The sequence below is a fragment of the Microcaecilia unicolor genome, chromosome 8, assembly GCF_901765095.1.
Source record: "Microcaecilia unicolor chromosome 8, aMicUni1.1, whole genome shotgun sequence".
Taxonomy (NCBI): domain Eukaryota; kingdom Metazoa; phylum Chordata; class Amphibia; order Gymnophiona; family Siphonopidae; genus Microcaecilia; species Microcaecilia unicolor.
In genome coordinates, this window is record NC_044038.1 from 67142198 (window position 1) to 67161367 (window position 19170).

Consider the following 19170-nt stretch of genomic DNA (forward strand, 5'->3'; position numbering starts at 1 on the left):
TGTGTCTGTGTGTAGTACTATATCATAGGGGACGGGGCACCGGAGAAGGAAAGCTGTGGGATTAGTTCCAGGGCAACCTCAGGTATGAGTTTGATCTAGGGGGTGCCGTTTCGCGGACAAGGAGGAGAGTGAGAGAGTTGGCAGATCATGTGGAGGGGAGCCCGATCCCCCGAATGCGTGTCTGGAGGGGTGCTCGTTGTGTGAGATTGTGAGTACAGCCGAATGCGTGTGCGCGTGTGACTTGGTATCTTTGAATTTGGTTTGGGAATGATTAAAACATGGTTATTAAGCAGGCAAATAAGGGGTTAAGACTTAAAAGCGGCATCAAAAAGCTGGGCTTCTAATCTGGATTTGAATAGCGCCAGAAAAGGCACACGATATATTGACTCAGGAAATCTATCTCAGATGTGCAGTGCAAGGAGGCTTAGATTGTATCAAAGGGGTGGGGAATTTATGGTGAGGAGGGGTAAAGGTTGAGCTCCACAGGGCCTATCAGAGGGGTGCACCAGCAGGCCCATTTGGTCAGGGCTTATAGGAAAAAAAATATGTAATATTTTTTTCAGCCGAACACAAAATTGATTTATGTGTCATTTAATTTGCATTGACCTGGGACTCTGATTTTTGTGAAAAGCGCTGGAGCTCCATGCGCCTTAACATCCTTCAGTTGACTGGGGTGCTGAGTTATAGAGGCATAGAAAAGGTTACATGTAAGCCTTACAGATATATTTTTATGGTCCCAATCTATCACCTATCATTATTAAATTTTGATAAAGCAGCCCACCCAGTTAATGGCTCAGACCAATGAGTGAAAAAGTGGAGGTGGTGTTAACATCTGTGTTATCAAATGTAGGGGTGTGCAACCATGGTTCTCGAGGACCACAACCCAGTCAGGTTTTCAAGATTACCACCATCAATATTCATGAGATTGACTTGTATACAATGGAAACAGTGCATGCAAATCAGTCTTATGCATATTAACTGTGGAAATCTTGAAAACGGGACTGGGTTGTAGCCCTCAAGGCTTCTGGTGTCTGGGATTTTGTGGCCCTTGGAGGTGGGGGTTGTATCCTTTGCACAGTAGAGTACATTCAGGGTCTTATTACTGTTGTGCAATTGAACGATTAAAAAAAGAGAATTCTAAATCTTAAGTCTAGTCTATATTATCTTTCATAAATGAAGACATGGTTATTTGAGAATTTTGTCTGATATTCAGATTTGTTTATTTTTTTACGTAAACTATGTATTAAGTTTGTTTTTATGTTTGTACCCGCTTTTAACCAGGAAGCGGATTTTGCGGGATATAAAACCCCAGTAGCATAGCATACTGGGGCAGGAGTTTCTTCCTCTCTGCACCATGTGACTCTGAGTGAATCTGAGCATAGGGGTGTATTAACTCTTGCCCTGTTTTGTGAGACTTGGGAACCCGAAACAAATACAGGAGTTCCTGCACCCCCACTCTGCTCAGTCTTGCACAGAGATGCATGTTTAGGGAAGAAGTTCCTGCTTCAGTTGCAACAGACAGAAGAGTAATTGTTGCTGAGGGCTGGCTGAGTGAAGAAAGGAGGTTGACAGGCTTGCAGATGCTAAGGGCTGGTGTGAGAGTTAAGCTTGGGGGAGGGATATGGGGTTTGGGAGATCATTGACACGTGTGTAGGGGAAGATCGTAGGGGCTAGGGGAGGAGTAGTTGATTGCCATGCAGTATCTCATAAGATTCCCCCCCCAATCCCTCAGCTTTAATGGAGTCAACCGAGGGGGGAGTGGAGGTCTCAGCTGCTGGCTTTTAAATCCAATGAAAATTTGACAAGGCCTGATCCTAGTGGCTACCTGTTTTAACTTTGGGCCCATATGAAAATTTAATATGTACCCCAAAATGGTAATTTTATTAAAAAAAAAATGTTCTGCATGTACAGCATGTTTTACACAGAGAAAATGTCTATGTAAAATAGTGCAATCAAATTAAGAAGACCTCGCAGTATGTGTGGGGACCTACCGTATTTTTCGGACTATAAGACGCACTTTTTTCCCCCAAAATTTGGGAGGAAAATGGGGGGTGCGTCTTATAGTCCGAAGGTAGAGATTTCCCTCCCTCCCTCCGAGTTCGGGATCGCGCTCCCTCCCTCCCTCCGAGTTCGGGATCGCCCTCCCCCCCGGCCCTGTCACCACTTCTCTGTACTCACGCGATCTTCCCTGGTGGTCTAGTGACGTCGGGGCAGGAAAGAGCCCCCTCTTTCCTGCCCAGCGCGCTGCTCTCCATCCTCCTGTATGCAGCCTGACGGTCTCGGCGAGATTCAAAATGGCCGCCGAGACTTCCATTCTCGGTGGCCATTTTGAATCTCACCGAGACTGTCAGGCTGCATACAGGAGGATGGAGAGCAGCGCGCTGGGCAGGAAAGAGGGGGCTCTTTCCTGCCCCGACGTCACTAGACCACCAGGGAAGATCGCGTGACAGGGCCGGGGGGAGGGCGATCCCGAACTCGTAGGGAGGGATTCGGACAAGACGCACCGGAGCATCTAGGTTTTAGAGGAGGGAAAAAGCAAATTTTTTTTTTTTTCCTATTTCCCTCCTCTAAAACCTAGGTGCGTGTTATGGTCCGGTGCGTCTTATAGTCCGAAAAATACGGTATTTCAAATAGCCAATCACTTTGTCCCAAACACTTTCAAGTTGTATATTCTTCACAGTCCCACATCAGGCGGAGGTTTGACATGGGTGGAAAATCGCTGCGAAAGTTAAGTATGACTTGTATGCATCTCAAAAGTTTAAAATATACTTTTTTTTATATAATAAGATTGATGAAGATTGAATACAAAAAAAACTGGGTGATCAATGAAGAGGTGCACAGCACCATAAGTATATAGGATGCTGTTCCCAATTGGGATATGCTGTTGATTACTCTGATGATCCCCGTTCTATAAAAAATTCTTCATGATAATTTAAAGATAAGAATTATGTGAATTGGGACTGTGTAGAATATGTGACTTGAAAGTGTTTGGGACAAAGTGATTGGATGTGTAAAATAGTAAAATAGTGTGCATCTATATGCATATACACACAAGCAGATATATACGTTTACATGTTCTTTGTGTAGACATTCCTGGGGATGACATTCTAGTAGAGTTGTGAGGTACCGAAGATTGGAGGGTGGCCAATGTAATGCCCATTTTTCAAAAAAGGTTCCAGAGGTGATCCGGGAAATTATACACCGGTGAGCCTGACATTGGTGCCAGGCAAAACGGTAGCAACTATTATAAAGAACAAAATTACAGAGCATATTAAAAAGCATGGATTAATGAGAGAAAACCAACATGGATTTAGTGAAGGGAAATCTTGCCTCACCAATCTACTACATTTCTTTGAAGGGGTGAACAAACGTATGGATAAAGGTGAGCTGGTTGATATTGTGTATCTGGATTTTCAAAAGGCGTTTGTCAAAGTACTTTATGAAAGACCCCAGAGGAAATTGGGGAGTCATGGGATAGGAGGTAGTGTTCTATAGTGGATTAAAAAGTGGTTAAAATATAGAAAAGAGAGAGTAGGGTTAAATGGTCGCAGTTCTCAATGGAGAAAGGTAGTTAGTGTGGTTCTCCAGGGGTCTGTGCTGGGACCGCTGCGTTATATTTATAAATGATCTAGAGATGGGAGTAACTAGCGAGTTAATTAAATTTGCTGACGATACAATGTTATTCAAAGTTGTTAAATCGCAAGAGGATTGTGAAAAATTACAAGATGACCTTATGAGACTGGGCATCCAAATGGCAGATGACGACATTTAATGTCAGCAAGTGCAAAGTGATGCATGTGGGAAAGAGGAACCCGAACTATATCTACGTAATGCAAGGTTCCACATTAGGAGTCACTGACCAGGAAAGGGATCTAGGTGTCATCATTGATGATACGTTGAAACCATCTGCTCAGTGTGTGATGGCATGGAATGTTATTATTAGGAAAGGAATAGAAAACAAAAATGCGGATGTTATAATGTCTTTATATCACTCCATGGTGCGACTGCACCTCGAATATTATGTGCAATTCTGTTCACTGCATCTCAAAACAGATATAATGGAATTTAAAAAGGTACAGAGAATACTTGCTGTACGGCGTCATTTACGTCATTAAATGACGCCGTACAGCAAATATTCTCGGTCACCTCCAGCATAACCCAGACTCCAAGACCCTGACGCAGCAGTGCGAAACGCTGGCCACCGTCGGCTTGGGGCACAAGGGTAAAAACTGCGGAAAGAGTAAGCAGTGGAGCCGCTGTACATAGACTCAATGTACGGGCACGAGCACAGAAAGAACCGACTGGTTCTCGAATGAAGATAAGTGTCCTTTAATTGTTTGAGCTCACCCGATGATAACAGAATCTGAATTAAGCGTGTAAAGTAATTTAATATGGGGAAGACTGCAGAAATGAGGAAATAATTAAGATTATACTATAAAGGCAGTACTCCAGTTTTGAAGGTTTTTCACGGCCAATGATGAAGAGAGGATCAGTTTGATCCGATTCAGCTCTTTAGATATAAAATATATCCTTGAGCTCTTTGAGGCCGTTTTCCTTCTCTAGAAACCCTAATAGGGGAAAATTTGCAGGCAACTTAGAAGTTATCATCAATTAATGGGATTTAGTATTCTTACATATTTCTGAAAGTTGACATAGTGTATAAGTAGTAATTTTAGAAAAAAAAAAATACGTTTTTTACCTTTGTTGTCTGAGCACTACTTTGGTCCCGGTTGTCTTCTGTTTTCTTTTTTTCTTAACTCTTTCCAGAGTCTCCTGTCCAGCATTGGCTTTTTGTGTACCTGCCCCTATGCTCCCGCCATACTCCAACATCTCTTGTGTGTGTCCTTTCCCATGTCCAGCTTCTCACCTCTCTTTTCCTTTTGCAACCCTTACAGGGACCAGTGTTTTATCCTCCTCTCTCTGCCCCTGGCACTCTGATTCCTCCCCCCCCCCCCTCCCGGTCATGGTCTGGCATCTCTTTCCCTCGTTCTATTGGTCCAGTGTCTATCCCCTTCTCTTCCCTCTTTTTAGTGTGGGAGTCTTTCTTCCTTGCCACCACTCGGGTGCAAAATTTCTTCTCCTCTTCCCCCGCCACCTGTATGGGTCCAGCATCTTTCCGATCTTCCCCTCCCCCCCCTTTCGCCACCTGTGTGGGTCTGACATCTCTCTCTGCTACTCCTCTCCCCCCTCCCCCACTCTGGCACTTTCCTCTGCTGCGGCTGCCCACAGGAGGTGGGACACAGTAGGTTGTGGTAGTGGTACAGGAAAGGCCCTGGCAGGGCCAGCTGCAGGCAGCCTGTTCACATTGATACCTCTGCCGGTCACCTGCTGGAATTCTGGAAGTCTACTGATTGGGGGGGGGGGGGGAGAAAGAGGATATGCTGTGGGGTGGTCAGTCAAGGAAGTCAGACTGTGGGGATGGAGAGCAGAGGGCAGCAGGTAGCCCCTACCATTGGGTGGCTGTAGACATTTTGCCAGGATCGTGCAGTGGTGGCTACGCCTCTGCCTGTACATACCTTTTTAGCAAAGCATGCACCACCATGTGAACATGGATACTTTTATGTTATGTTATATGGGACTTGTAGCACGCCAAATCTTCATTACTGAATTTGAGGCGGGATAACATAAAGAAGTACTGATGCAAATCACCAGGATGTTACAATAAAAAAAAAACCAGCTAATTGTTATTAGGAAACAAATACGTTTTTAAGGCCTTTCTATAAACAAATAAATTTGATGCTGGCCACATATGGAGTAATTTTGTAAAGTCATTTTCAGGCATATGTCTATCTTTAGTTCTAAAGTAAGCTATCCATAACCAGTTCAAGCCCATCTGAAGAAGAGAGAAATTAGCCCTAAGATCTTTATAGGTCCCAACGTATAATATCCTGATGGTCCAGAAGATTCCAAAGTTTTGTCTATATTATAAACCTGTGAGACTAGTTTTAAAGCCTAGGAATATCATAATTTCCCATTTTTGTATTGTTGAGCAGCTCTGAGCTTGTGTCATTGACAAAATGTTAATAGGGAAAATTATGATGTTTCTAGACCATAATGACAATGGTACAGAGAAAGTAAGAAATGTTTGTCAATGAGAGAAGCTCAAAACTCCTCAACAATGCAAAAAGGGTAAAATTTAGGATAGTTTTTAAAGCCACCATTATCAAAGGATAATAAAATGAATCAAGTGGCTCTCTTGCAGAAATGCAAACTGATGTATGGGTATAGCAAGTGGTACCCATAAAGACATTTATAAATTTAATGAGACAGTTTTACTGAAAATATCATCCAGGCTGACAGTTCCCAGGTCATTTCTTCTAAAACAAGGAAGTGCCGAAGACTTGAAGCTTTTACAACAGTATAACGTTTCCCTTATCCACACTACTTTATATTATTTTTGATTATTAAGGAGATAATTCTATAAAGTAAGTGCTAACATTTACATGCCAGATACACACACACGTATTTAGAATGTGCTCTGTTGTATAGTCAGACACTACAGCCAGTGCTGGGCGGACTTCTGTGGTCTATCCAGAATGAAAAGTAATCCACAAAACTTTATTTTTTTTTTTTTATCACAGTGGTACTGTGAGAACCAAATTTGTGTTAGTAAAATAACTAAGATTTTATAATTAACACATATAAATAGAACTTGATCTTTGCAACAAAACTAAATGCAAATAATAAATCTCACATGTATAACAATTCATGAAACTAATAAAACTGTACAAATACAAAACTTAAAACAACTCAGTCAGTAAAACATCTTTGTTTTGATCTCATAGTGTCATTGCCCTTGACAGCCCTGGTTAGAGTGAAATTCCATCCTCATCAGGCACATGATTTTAACCCCTCAAGTGTAGTGATAAGTTCTTTGGACTAACTTTCATTCTGCTGTGCTTTTCTGTCAGTTTGGCATTTGCAGATCGGTTGCCACCTTGCTTTTTGAGACTGAAAATGGCAAGGATGGCCCAGGATCAGTTGTGCATATTTTATGTCGCATTCATTTTATGTTATGAGTATTGGTTCTGTGTATCTCATTGAGGAAGGGGAAGACATCTTATAGCTGAAATTTAACAAGTAAAATGCTAGCAATTTTGATGATGATTGTTGCTTTGCTGTGGTCATAATAAAGCCCCTCTTTGGACTGCTGTTATGTGGTTATGGAAGCTTACTGCCCAATATTCAGTAACTGTCCTGGAGAGGTGCCTGGCCATTTAAATTGCTTGTCCATGGCTAACTGCATATATTTAATGGAGTTTAAAAAAGGTTTGGATGGCTTCTTAAAGGAAAAGTCCATAGACCATTGACCATTATTAAATGGACTTGGGGAAAATCCACTATTTCTGGGATAAACAGTATAAAATGTTTTGTACTTTTTGGGGATCTTGCCAGGTATTTATGACTTGGATTGGCCACGGTTGGAAACAGGGTGCTGGGCTTGATGGATCCTTGGTCTATCCCAGTATGGCATTACTTATGTACTTATGTCATCAGCGCGGAGAGAGAGTTTAAACTCTTTGGTAGCAAGACATACACCTTGGATGGCGGGGTTAGATCTAAATGACATTGCCAGGGGTTTAAGAGCTAAGTTGAAAAGGAGTGGGGAAAAGGCATAACCTGGATAAAATTATCATCGAAGCCAAACCATTTCAGGGAGTGGAATAAATAAGCCCATTCAATCCTCTCAAATTCCTTTTCAGCATTGAGGGACAATTATTAGGTTTTTATCTGACGTTTTAGTGCTTGACAAGATGTTCCAAAAGAATCTGGAGTTATCATTGGAAAGTCTATTAGGTGTAAAACCATTTTGGTCTCTTTGGATGAGGAAGGGAAGGACGGTTTGCAGTCTGGAAGCTAATCGTCTAGCATATATTGTATTATCAATAATCATAAGGGATATAGATCTGTAACTTTCTACTCTATTGTGATCTTTATCTGGTTTAAGGATAACTGTGATGATGGATTCTAAGCCTTTAGGGGATTGTTCTTTGATTAACTTATTGTAAAGATATCAGTTTAGGAATTAAAATGGAGAAGGCAAGGTAAAATTCTATATTAAGTCCATCGCTATGTGTGTTGCTTTTTCATGGCTCATATATTTCCAGTTCAGATTAATTTCTTTTCCAGGATAGATAGTCAATAGGTGAGGTGGGATAGTTGTGGGAGTAAGAGAACTAGTAAAATCTTGGAAACAGTTGGATGTGAAGGCAGTCTCTGAGCTATAAAGTTTATTATAGTAGTTTTGAAACTGATGTGCTATAGCAGGATCAGAAAGAAGAAGGACGCCTGGGGAGTCTATTATTTGGGAGACACTAGATCTATTACCGTTTGATTTTAGATATTGTGCAAGCAGGTGACTAGATTTGTTATTTTCAGCATAAAACTTGATTTTTTGGAATAGATGCAAGGGAGATTTGTGACTGTATTTCAGAGTAGGTATTTGAGTTACTGTTTAGAAGATATTGGGATTCTAGGGATTTTATATTTTTTGTAATTCTGAGAGAAGTTTTTTTGCATTCCTTATTCTTACTGGCAGAATAGTTTATTATAGCCCCCCTAATGGTGGCTTTAAATGCGTCCCACCAGGTGCTAATATGGACCTCAGACGGGGAGTTAAGAGTAAAATATTCAGTAGCGGAATGCTTTATTTGGGAAATGAATGATGACTCCTGTAGGAGGGTATTAGGGTTAGTAGTAGTGTTGAGAGTAAGCCATCCTTATCTTATATCTAAGCTCCTCTTACTCTATCTTATCTGTCTGTGGCTGTTATTTTGGAAGCTCTATTCATGTTCTGGACGTCTGAAAACTGGCATTTAGACATCCATATTGTGTGGACATCCAAATCCCAGTTTTACAAAGTCAGGATATGGACATCTGAACCTACAGTATGTTCATATGGCAAGTGGGCATAATCTGGATGTTTTTTTGGGTGGGACTAGTGAGGGGCTGAAACATGGACATTCAACTCCAATTTCAGAAGGGGAAAGGATGTCCATGTCCAAAACGATTGACCTCTGTATTTAAACCTGGTACTTGCAGATCCAGGTTACAGAACAGTGTTCCAATTGAACAATCTTCACTGGAGGGAGTAAGGTAAGTCGCAGTAGGCATTTTTCTGTCTTTGGAGGGCTTACAATTTAAAAAAGAAAATTACAAAGAGCTGGAGTATGATTTGAACTGGCATCTTTTGGTTCTCTTTCTTGCTTCTCAGCTGGCTGTTCTTTCATACGGACGGTTATGTGGCTGTTTTTTAGAACATGGATGGTCCTATGCTGCGACTGATGTCCATGTCCCTTAGTTTCTAAAATGGATGTTCATGTGGACGTTTTAGTTTCTAAAATGAATGTTCATGCTGGAAGTAGCCAGCACTCATGCTGGAAGTAGCCAGCACTTGCTAGTCCATTTCTCATGTATTTTAGAGCCAGCTGTACATTGGCAGATCCTGTTCTAAAATACATGAGAAATGGACGTGTAATCCGTTGGGTTGGTCATGAGCCCTTGGGCCCTGGTCGAGGCCAGCAGGGCGCCGACCCAGGCCAAGGGAAGACCGACCCACCACCACATACACCAGCTACACAATACCCCTAAGCTACCCCTCCCTGCAGTCCCTCAGGAAGAAGGGAAATAGGCAAACAGGCGGGCCTCGCGGCCAAACCGGAACCCACGCACACAGAGCCACTCGTGCGGGCCTCACGGCCGAACAGGAACCCAGACACACACAGGAGGGGGTGAAAGAACCCAGAGGGCCCCCGGGACCCCACGATGCCAGGCACGCGCTGAACACCAGCAATAGGGCAGAGGGAGAAACGAAAGAACCAGAGCGGGCCACGCCCACCCAGGGGACTAGCGCAGGACAGGGGAACTAACACAGCAACACCCCCCCCCCCCCCCAGGGTAGGAAGCCCCAGGCAGAAGCCAGAGGAACCAGACACAAAAGGAAGGCAGAAAGCCTTTGCCTCAAACCCACTGTAGACAGAGGCAAACAGAACACAAAGGGTTAAGCTTGTAGAGCCAGGCACACCAGGGAGAGAAAGAGTTCCATAAATCAACAAACAATCAGAGAGGGAGCAGGGCAGCAGGGCCGATAGAACAAACACACTGGCAGAGGCAGGAACACAATACACACAGTACACAAAGGGTTAAACTCGCTGAGCCAGCAGGCCGGGACACTGGGAAGAGAAATCCTTAGACGAGAGCTGCACAAAGCCCAGCCCCCACTGAGGAACAAGCAGCTGGCTTCCCACCCAGGGCCGCAGCCAGAGAAGGGAAGCCCAGCTGGAGGCAAGAGAACTAATTACACACACACACACACACACCCAGCTAACACAAACAAAGGGAAAGGAAAGAAATCCCTGAACAGGGAACTCAGATCAAAGTCAGAGCACAGAGCACTGTTCTGACCAAGAACTGCGGCTTTCAAGTCACCATAAGAGTGAAAGTAACGCGAAAGCAGAGGAACTCTTCAGCTGCAGGCTAAAGTACTATCCCCTGATGTCAGCACAAACCCTGGCAGCCAATCAGAAGAGACGTCCCCCCTCCCCCTCAGCCAAACCAGCAGAATCGTAACAGGACGTCTGTATTCTCAGTTGGATGTCCTTTCTAAAATGTCGCTCCATATACCCCACCGGTACCTCTTTTGCTGTTTATCAAGATGTTTCAATATGTGTTGTGTTGACATACTATGCTGTAATGTATGCTATTTGAATGTTGTTGTAATTGTTTGTCTAGGTCCAGATTATAGTTGCTGTAAATTGTCTTGTGGGATTGTCTTAAAAGGTGGTACACATATCCTAATAAATAAATACTTGACTTTGTGTCACTGTAGCAGAGCACTGCTTGGATTTGGATTTTAAATAAAATTACTTACCTCTGCCAAATGTGAGCTCAAGGTGAGTTTAGTATTTTAGGTACTTGATTTTTTTTTCCTCTTTCCAAACTGGTTCATATTCTAGTTTTTTATTTCAAATTAGCTTGCTGTACCACATGGTATCCAAGGACTTACAAATGAAGGCAGATGCCCAGTGAAAATGTTAAGTATCAAAGAGGCCTGAGAGAGAGAGAGCAGCTCAAGCAGGAAACAAAATAGACAAAATACTAGAGCAGACAGTAGTCATGACTCTTGAGCCTCCAGCCCTTAAGGATCTGCCAAACTCATGAGGAAGGAAAAGTCTGGGGAGAAAAAAAGGTTTGTCAGCTTTAAATTTGTACCTGAAGGAGGTCACGTGATGCCGTGCTAATGAGCAGGTGTTGATAGGAAGAGCTCCCGGGCCTCAACCTCAAATTTCCTTAATTTACGGCACGTTTCTGGATTAGTGAAACTGAGTTGGCAATCTGATTTTAGGATTTCATCCCAGGACGAACAAGAAGTGGTGGGGAAAAAATGGATGGCGGCAAAAACGCAACGCAGAGAGAGAGAAAAATTGTGAGGCAGTGATTTTTAAATGGCGGGAGCAGCAGGGCCGACTATGGTGAGCTCTGCATGGGTCACAGAGATTGTGACGGAGGTTCGACAAGCAATAGATGAGTCGCTAGATAGCCGGATGCAGAAAATAACACAGAAACTGGATATTGTTGACGGTCGGTTGGAATCCTTACGTGGAGAGTTTACTACATGTTGTCAACATGTTTCCGATATTGAGGACCGCGTGCAGCAGCTTACTAAAGTCAATGAGGATTTGCAGACGCGACTTCGGGGATTAGAGGAAAAAATGTGTGATATTGAAAACTGGTCCAGGCGTGGAAACCTGCGCCTGGTAGGCTTACCTGAGACCATTGCGGAGCTTAGAAAATTCCTGGAGTCGTGGTTGATGTCAGCGTTGCAACTAAATTCGCACCGACTAGGCCCTTGGCAAACCCCGGATGAGCGGCCGCGAGTAGTTATATTTAAGCTACTCAATTATATGCATAAAACAGATATTTTACAGGCCATACTTAATAAGGGGCCACTTATGAAAATAAAACGAACCTCTGCTTCCAGGATTTTTCCTCAAAGGTTTCATTATTGTGGAAGGCATATGTTCCAGTATGTACAGAGTTGCGCAGACGCTATGTTCAGTTTGCACGTCTATATCCAGCACGTTTGAAAGTATTCACTGAGGGGAAGCCACAACTGTTTGAATCGGCGGGAAAAGCCAAAGCTTTTCTTAAAACTTTACCATCTACGAGTACCTAACTTTGAATGTGGAGCTTTATGGAGGATGTTTGATCTGACTTATTTCAATGTGGATATGTTTTTGGTATATCACTTAGGACCTGGGACGGAGCCATCTTTAAAGCAGGGTTGGTGAACTGTCTGTGCTGTGCGTTCACATTTTTTTTTTCCTTACAGTTATAAATCGGATGCAGCAGAGGACCTTTGATGTTGTGGAAGGATCTGAGGAGCTTATACGTTAAGTTTTCCACAGGTTGATGTAGATGACATGCCATAATAGAGTTCGGTAATGGACTATCTGTTGACTATGTGGAGGTGGCTTCTGCATGGTATCTTGACTTGGGGCATTTTGGCAACCGCTGTGATATTGCCTAGCTGATATCTGGATGGAGATCTTTATCAATGCATAACAGCTGCATCGCATTAAAAGATGGGATGCTGTTGTTCATATATATGCGTGGGTACATGATAAATTATGAAGTGTTTTTTTGTGTGTGTGTGTGTTACAACCATGTTTTCTATTAAAGTATGCTGAGTGTTGACAAAGGGAGGGAAATGATTTATGGTATGGGGTAAAAGATGTATGCATGGGATCTTGCATGAGATCAAATCAATTGCTTTACTTTCTAATTCTTCCTACTTTCTTACTCATCTATATGTTACAAAGTTGCCTTACCCCTCACTACCAATTATAATGCCTTGGTGGGATTATGTGGGATATAAATGTTCACAATAAATAAAATATTGTGTTGTCATTGCAAGTAGTATACCGTGCCATACTTTGTATTGTTGTTTGAATATTTTTACTGCTCTAATTGCCTACTGCTCATGTTTGATCTATTGTTACTGTACACTGCCTTGAGTGAATTCCTTCAAAAAGGCGGTAAATAAATCCTAATAAATAATGTAATCATATTTGTGAAAATATATGTTTAGCTGAGTATAGATGTGTATAGGTTTTATGTATGGCTGGACAGGGGTAGATAGCTGTCCCCCCTTTTTGTTTTCCTTCTTTCAAGATCAGAAATATCCTTTTTTTCTTGTACAAGATGTTTGTTGCAAAGAGGTTGGGGTTCATGGGACAGAGTTCCTGCGTGAACCAAATCCTGGTTGGGATAGTGCTTAATGGGTTGAAGGGGGGAGGAAGGGAGTTATCGGAGAGATGAATATCAAAGGGGTCTAAATGGGGGTGATTGTTTTGGGGGTCAGGAGCTGGGGGTTTTGGGTTTGTTTAGGTTTTCTTCTTTTGTGTGTTTATTTTTTTTTAATTGCCTTCCTGTGTATTTGTTTTCATGGGAATGAGAAGTGGGGGCACCTGAGGTGTGGCAAGATGCTGCAATACTATTCTAACTTTTGGTGGTTTTGGGGCAAGGGGACTTGCTGTCTGGGACAGTTCCGGGACCCTTTCAAATGTATGTGTATTTCCATATCATGACATCGATTAAGGTAGTATCATGGAATGTTAATGGGGTTGCGTCTCCCATCAAGAGACAAAAGGTGTTGCAGGCGTTGAATCGGCAGAGAGCGGACCTGGCCTTTTTACAAGAAACGCATTTATCTACGATAGAACATATGAAATTTAAGAGATGGTGGGTTGGGGATCTGATAGAGGCGCCCGCAGTGCATCGCAAGGCAGGACTTCTGATCCTTTTCCGGAAAGGCCTCAATATTAAGATACATCAGATTTGGAAGGACCCCAGCTGTAGATTTCTTTTTGTTAAAGGTACTATTGATAGGAAGTTATTGCTCCTGTGTAATGTTTATGGCCCTAATGCATATGATGATAATTTTTTAAAGGCACTTGCACACCGGGTACTGCAACTGCCAAATATCCCTGTTCTTATGGGAGGAGATTTTAATATGGTACATGACCCAATTTTGGATAAATCTCCCAGTGCGGTGGAAGGGAAGTGTAGGTAAAGGTATTCCATTGTTGTGCTCCACGTTGGAGTTCTTAGATGTCTGGAGGGCATTACATCCCTTAGAGCGTGATTACTCCCATTTGTCTAGCGCTCACGGATCTCAATCTAGAATTTACTGTTGGCTTATTTCTGTTACACATTTCTCTGTGGTTATTGCGGCGGGAATAGGTCCATACAGTGTGTCGGATCATACCTCGGTATGGTGTACTTTTACTTTTGGAAATGTGGGAGAGGACATGTTTCGGTGGAGATTTTCCCCTCTCTTTATAGAGATCAAGAATTCCATGAATATATAGTGCATAAATGGGCGGACTATCGGGTTTAATAATGGGGAACATGTGGACATGCCTGTACTTTTTTGGGAGGTGGCTAAGGCCGTTTTCCGAGGGGAAATCTTAGCATATACTTTTAAGCGGAAAGCACGAGATCGGGAAATATTGTGGCTGGAAAAACAGCTGCGCCAAGCATGGATTCAATATGGTGCACATCCTTCTTCCTCTAGTCATAATTTATTGTTGACACTTCAGACTTTGGGGGAACTTCTACATGCAAGGGCATTGAAGTCCATGCAGTATTGCAAGTTTCAATTACATCGTCAGGGTAATACAGCTGGGGATCTACTACAATCACGCAGATAGAACGAAGAGATGGTGTATTGGTGAGAACAGATTGGGAGATAGCGGAGGTATTTCAAGAATATTATCAGCATTTGTATGCACAACCCTTGGAGGGAGAGATGGATGGAGATTTATATTTAGGAAGTTTTAGATTTGCCAGAACTTTTGGCGGATTCTAAAAGAAAACTTGAGAGCCCTATAACGGAGGAGGAAGTGGCTTTAGCAATTCAACAAAGTGCCTTATGTAAGGCACCGGGGCCTGATGGTTTCAGGGCAGAATTTTACAAGATTCTCTCATATTCTAAAATACCCACCTTGAGAGCCTGCTTTACCCAATTTGTGGAAGATGGTAAATTACCCGGTTCCTTGCAGATGGCACAGATTATTTTATTATTGAAAGCAGGGAAAGATCACATACATCCTACTGCATATAGACCCATTTCTCTTTCAAATGTAGAAACTAAACTATTTGCAAAGATATTGGCCAATCGTCTAGCACAGGTGCTGCCTTCTTTGTTAGCCGGCCCGCAGGTGGGATTTGTTCGGGAACGGACTGCTACTCTGAACATGAGAGAGATTCTGATCTCACTTGAGCAGATTGAGAGAAGTCGTCTTCCCTCCTTGCTGGTCAGTTTTGATGTGGAAAAAGGTTTGACCGCGTTGCTTGGAACTTTTTATTTGCTACTCATATGGGGTTGGAAGCTTTTTTCTGAATGCGGTACACACACTGTATGCCTCCCGCATGCATGCATCTGGGTCAATAATGTTTTTTCCTCGTCCTTTGAAATCAGAGGCACACGACAAGGCTGCCCACTATCACCTTTATTATTTGTTATGACATCGGATCTCTGGATTAGAGATGTTCTGGATAACCCAGATGTTAAAGGTGTTAAGATTGGATCGCAAGAATTCAAACTGCGTTTGCAGACGATATTTTGGTGCATCTGACGGATCTGAAGAGATCCTTGGAGGCTCTTTTGGATAGTTTTAAGGAATATGGTGACTTCTCAGGCTTTAAGCTGAATTTTGAAAAATTGTTGGCATTGTCCACAGATGAGGAGCTGCAGTGGGAGGGGCCATTTCCCTTATGTTGGCTGGGTCTTTCCGATATCTAAGGATCCAATTATCAACTACAACATCGTGGTTGTATGAGAACAATTTGGCGGTATTATTGGATTTTACCAGGGCATACTTAGATCATTGGGTACATCTTCCCTTATCGGTGCATGGTCAAATTCAACTTTTTAATATGGTGGTTTTTCCTAAATGGCTCTATGTGCTGCAGTTATTGCCGCTATGTTGAAACGTGATCTACATTCCTTGTGTAAACTTTTGACTAAATTCTGGGCGGCTAAGAAGCCAAAAATGTCATTTGGTTATTTGTTGGGCGCGTGGAAATATGGAGGGATGGGACTTTCGAATATGTGTGTTTATAATTGAGCATGTTGCTGCGCCACCTAGGGGATCGAGTTCTTTGAGAACAGGGATTTACCCTAGTGGAATATGAGAATGCATTTCAATTCTCTTTTGCCCTGCTCCTTGAGGTTGGTACCATTTGATCTTCATCGGAGTGTGGTACTGGGTCCCATGCGAGAGGTATGGCGTTATTTCGTTCATCTTTTGGGAGGGTTTCAGATCAGCTGCCGATTACTGGGAATGTTCAGTTTTTGCCAAGTTACAATCATATTAATTTTTGGCGTTGGGCGTCCAGAGGCTTTTGGTTGTTACAACATGTGCTAGGAGAGGGGGGGGCAAGATGCTTTCCTGGGATCATCTACGGAATGAGGGACTAGTAGGACATATGGATTTCTTAGTGTACAGACAATTGCAACATTATATACAGCCATTAGATGTCCATGGCTTAGTCTTCTCTTTAGGTAGGCATTTGTAGGATTTGGGGGGGAAATTTCAGGATGGTAATTTTGTCAATTTCTTCTTTTTCACAGAGAACTGCAGTGTCTTTCTTGTAGCAGGTCTCGGGCAGGTTTGATCTCTAGATGGAATGGGGATATAGGCTTGCAAGTTTCTGCTTTAGACTGTAATCAGCTATTTAAGCGGATACCTGAAATATCAGTGAGTGCAGAATTGCAAGAATGTCAGTATTGGAAGTTACACAGGGCGTATTTTACTCAGGAGCAAGTATTTAAGAGTGGAGGAGTGGGAACACCGGTTTGCTTTAAATGTAATCGCGATAATTCTTTTTATCATGCTTTTTGGGGATGCCCAAAGATGTGGATGGCTATTTTGGAGGACTATTTTGTGTTATTTTGAAAGGCTCTGGGAATGCTCTCTGCCATTCACACCTGAGGGGCTGCTATTAGATAAATATGAAGCTTTTCATACCGCTAATCGCAATAGAATTCTTCTTCTTCTTCGGAAAGCAGCAGTATTGGATAAACGTGTTATATTGGGGACATGGGTGGGAGAAACTGAACCTTCTTATTGGACCTGGATAAATAGGTTGCATACACTAATGCTACTAGAGCAGAAGCAGGCCCAGGGCTCCCCTAGAGGGAGGAAGTTATTTCTAGCTACCTGGGAAGTATATATTCAATCACTCCCTCATAGGGCTCAAAGCCCGATTTTGAATGCATTTAAGTAGGCTGCCTTTGGTGGGGGAGATGTTATTTGCGGGGTATACCGGGTCCCCCCCCCCCTTATTTCCCCCTTTTTTCCCCCCTCTTTTCTTCTTTCTTCAATTGGGAGAGTATGGGAAGTATGGATGGGAGGTTGAGTACAGTTTAAAATCGTGTTGCTGATCTATAGTTGGGAAGTGGGAGGGAGTATGGGAAGGGGATATATCAGTTAAAACTTGATGAAAATCGTGTTGCTGATCTATAGTTGGGAAGTGGGAGGGAGTATGGGAAGGGGATATATCAGTTAAAACTTGATGACATTCTGTTATCTGTGGAAATGATCAGTGTGATGTTATTGGACTATGTTAGGTACATTGTTGGATGATTGTATAATTTCCTTGTTATGATGTCATTAATAAAAATTGTTGAAACATAAATTTGTACCTGAAGCAATGAATAGTAAAGAGAGTTGCCCAGTGTCACAAAGTGTCTGTGAAAGAAGTGGGAATTTCAACCTTACTACCTTGTTCTCCAACCACTAAGCTGCTATTCCACTGCTTCCTGCTTCTTGCATAAAACACACCTTTCTCTTCAAGCACACATTTTTCCCAAATATCCAGCTTTTTTCAGGGTTAGCATAGCCACGGACATTTTGCTCAACAGAACAGGGAAGAGGATAGCTGAACAACTGCACAACTCTACATTTTGGTATACGTTTAATGTACATACGTAGGCTGTTTTGAATGTAAGTGTTATACCCTCTGGTTAAACTTTCCTGTTTTGCACATATTGCAAATGAACAGGTGACTGGATGAGTAATGAGCTGAGTAATTTTGTACCAGTCTTTGACTGATCTAATAAACCACTAGTCTTCACTATTGTAGTTTTGTATGCATCAGCAAATCCCCTTCCAGGATGACAAACGTAGTATATAACTGTATTGCTTTTGGATAGCATAAAGTAAAGAGAGAGAGGCATCAAGGGAACTGAAAAGCTAATGAACAAAAATGGACAAAAGTTGGCTGGAACTAAATCCAGAATGTAGTTTGGAAAACAAAGGCCAAGTTGGAACCATACTGAATAGTAAGGAGCAAATGGCTTGCTCTGAGAAATAGGGAGATATAGTTCTGCAGATGAGAAACCCAGGGGAGATTTTAGAAGAGAGAGTTGCAGTGCTAAGAACAGTTGAAAACTTTAAAGATAGATCTTGCTAGCTGCTCAATCGAGGAAGCAGCGGATATTAAAAATGACGCATAAGGGGCCCTTTTACTAAGCCACGTAAGCATCTATGCACGCCCAACGCACACCAAAATGGAGTTACCGCGTGGCCCTTGTTGTAATTTCATTTTTGGCGTGCGTCCACTATGCGCGCCCGAAAAATATTTTTTATTTTCTGATGCGCGTCAGCTACACACGCCAAGTGGCATTTGGCACACATAGGTCATTACCGCCCGGTTACCACGTGAGACTTTACCGCTAGGTCGATGGCTGGCGGTAAGGTCTCAGACCCAAAATGGATGCGCGGCAATTTTGATTTTGCTGCATGTCCATTTTCGGCAAAAAAATTTTAAAAAGCCCTTTTTTACAGGCACGCTGAAAAATGGATTGGCGAGCGCCCAAAACCCACATCTACACTACCACAAGCCATTTTTCAGTACACCTTAGTAAAAGGACCCCTAAGTGATGAAAAGTTAGACCAACATTAAAAGACATGAGTTGTGAAAAAGAATTCTGGTTCAAGCTGTGGTACAGTGATAGTGGAATAAGTGTAATAGAGGACACAAACACATACATCTCTGTATATATTGTCAAATGTGGCTAAAACTGTGTCATACTGTCCTTAAATCAGTGTGTTAGTCTTTAGCTGCTGTTCAGATAGTGAAGACTTCCAACTGTAGGGA

At 42.5% G+C, this 19170-nt stretch overlaps 1 protein-coding gene across 2 annotated transcripts in view; it reads left to right on the forward strand.

Moving 5' to 3' along the window:
• FAM234A (family with sequence similarity 234 member A) overlaps nt 1-19170 on the forward strand; it is a 109846-nt gene continuing 90676 nt past the window's right edge. Inside the window, exon 1 of one of the 2 annotated variants that reach the window (XM_030212069.1) lies at nt 1-82. The gene's annotated coding sequence lies outside the window, so the exon portion shown is untranslated. Of the gene's footprint in view, nt 83-147; nt 209-19170 lie in introns of those variants that run through there. The other variant, XM_030212070.1, reaches the window with a different exon arrangement.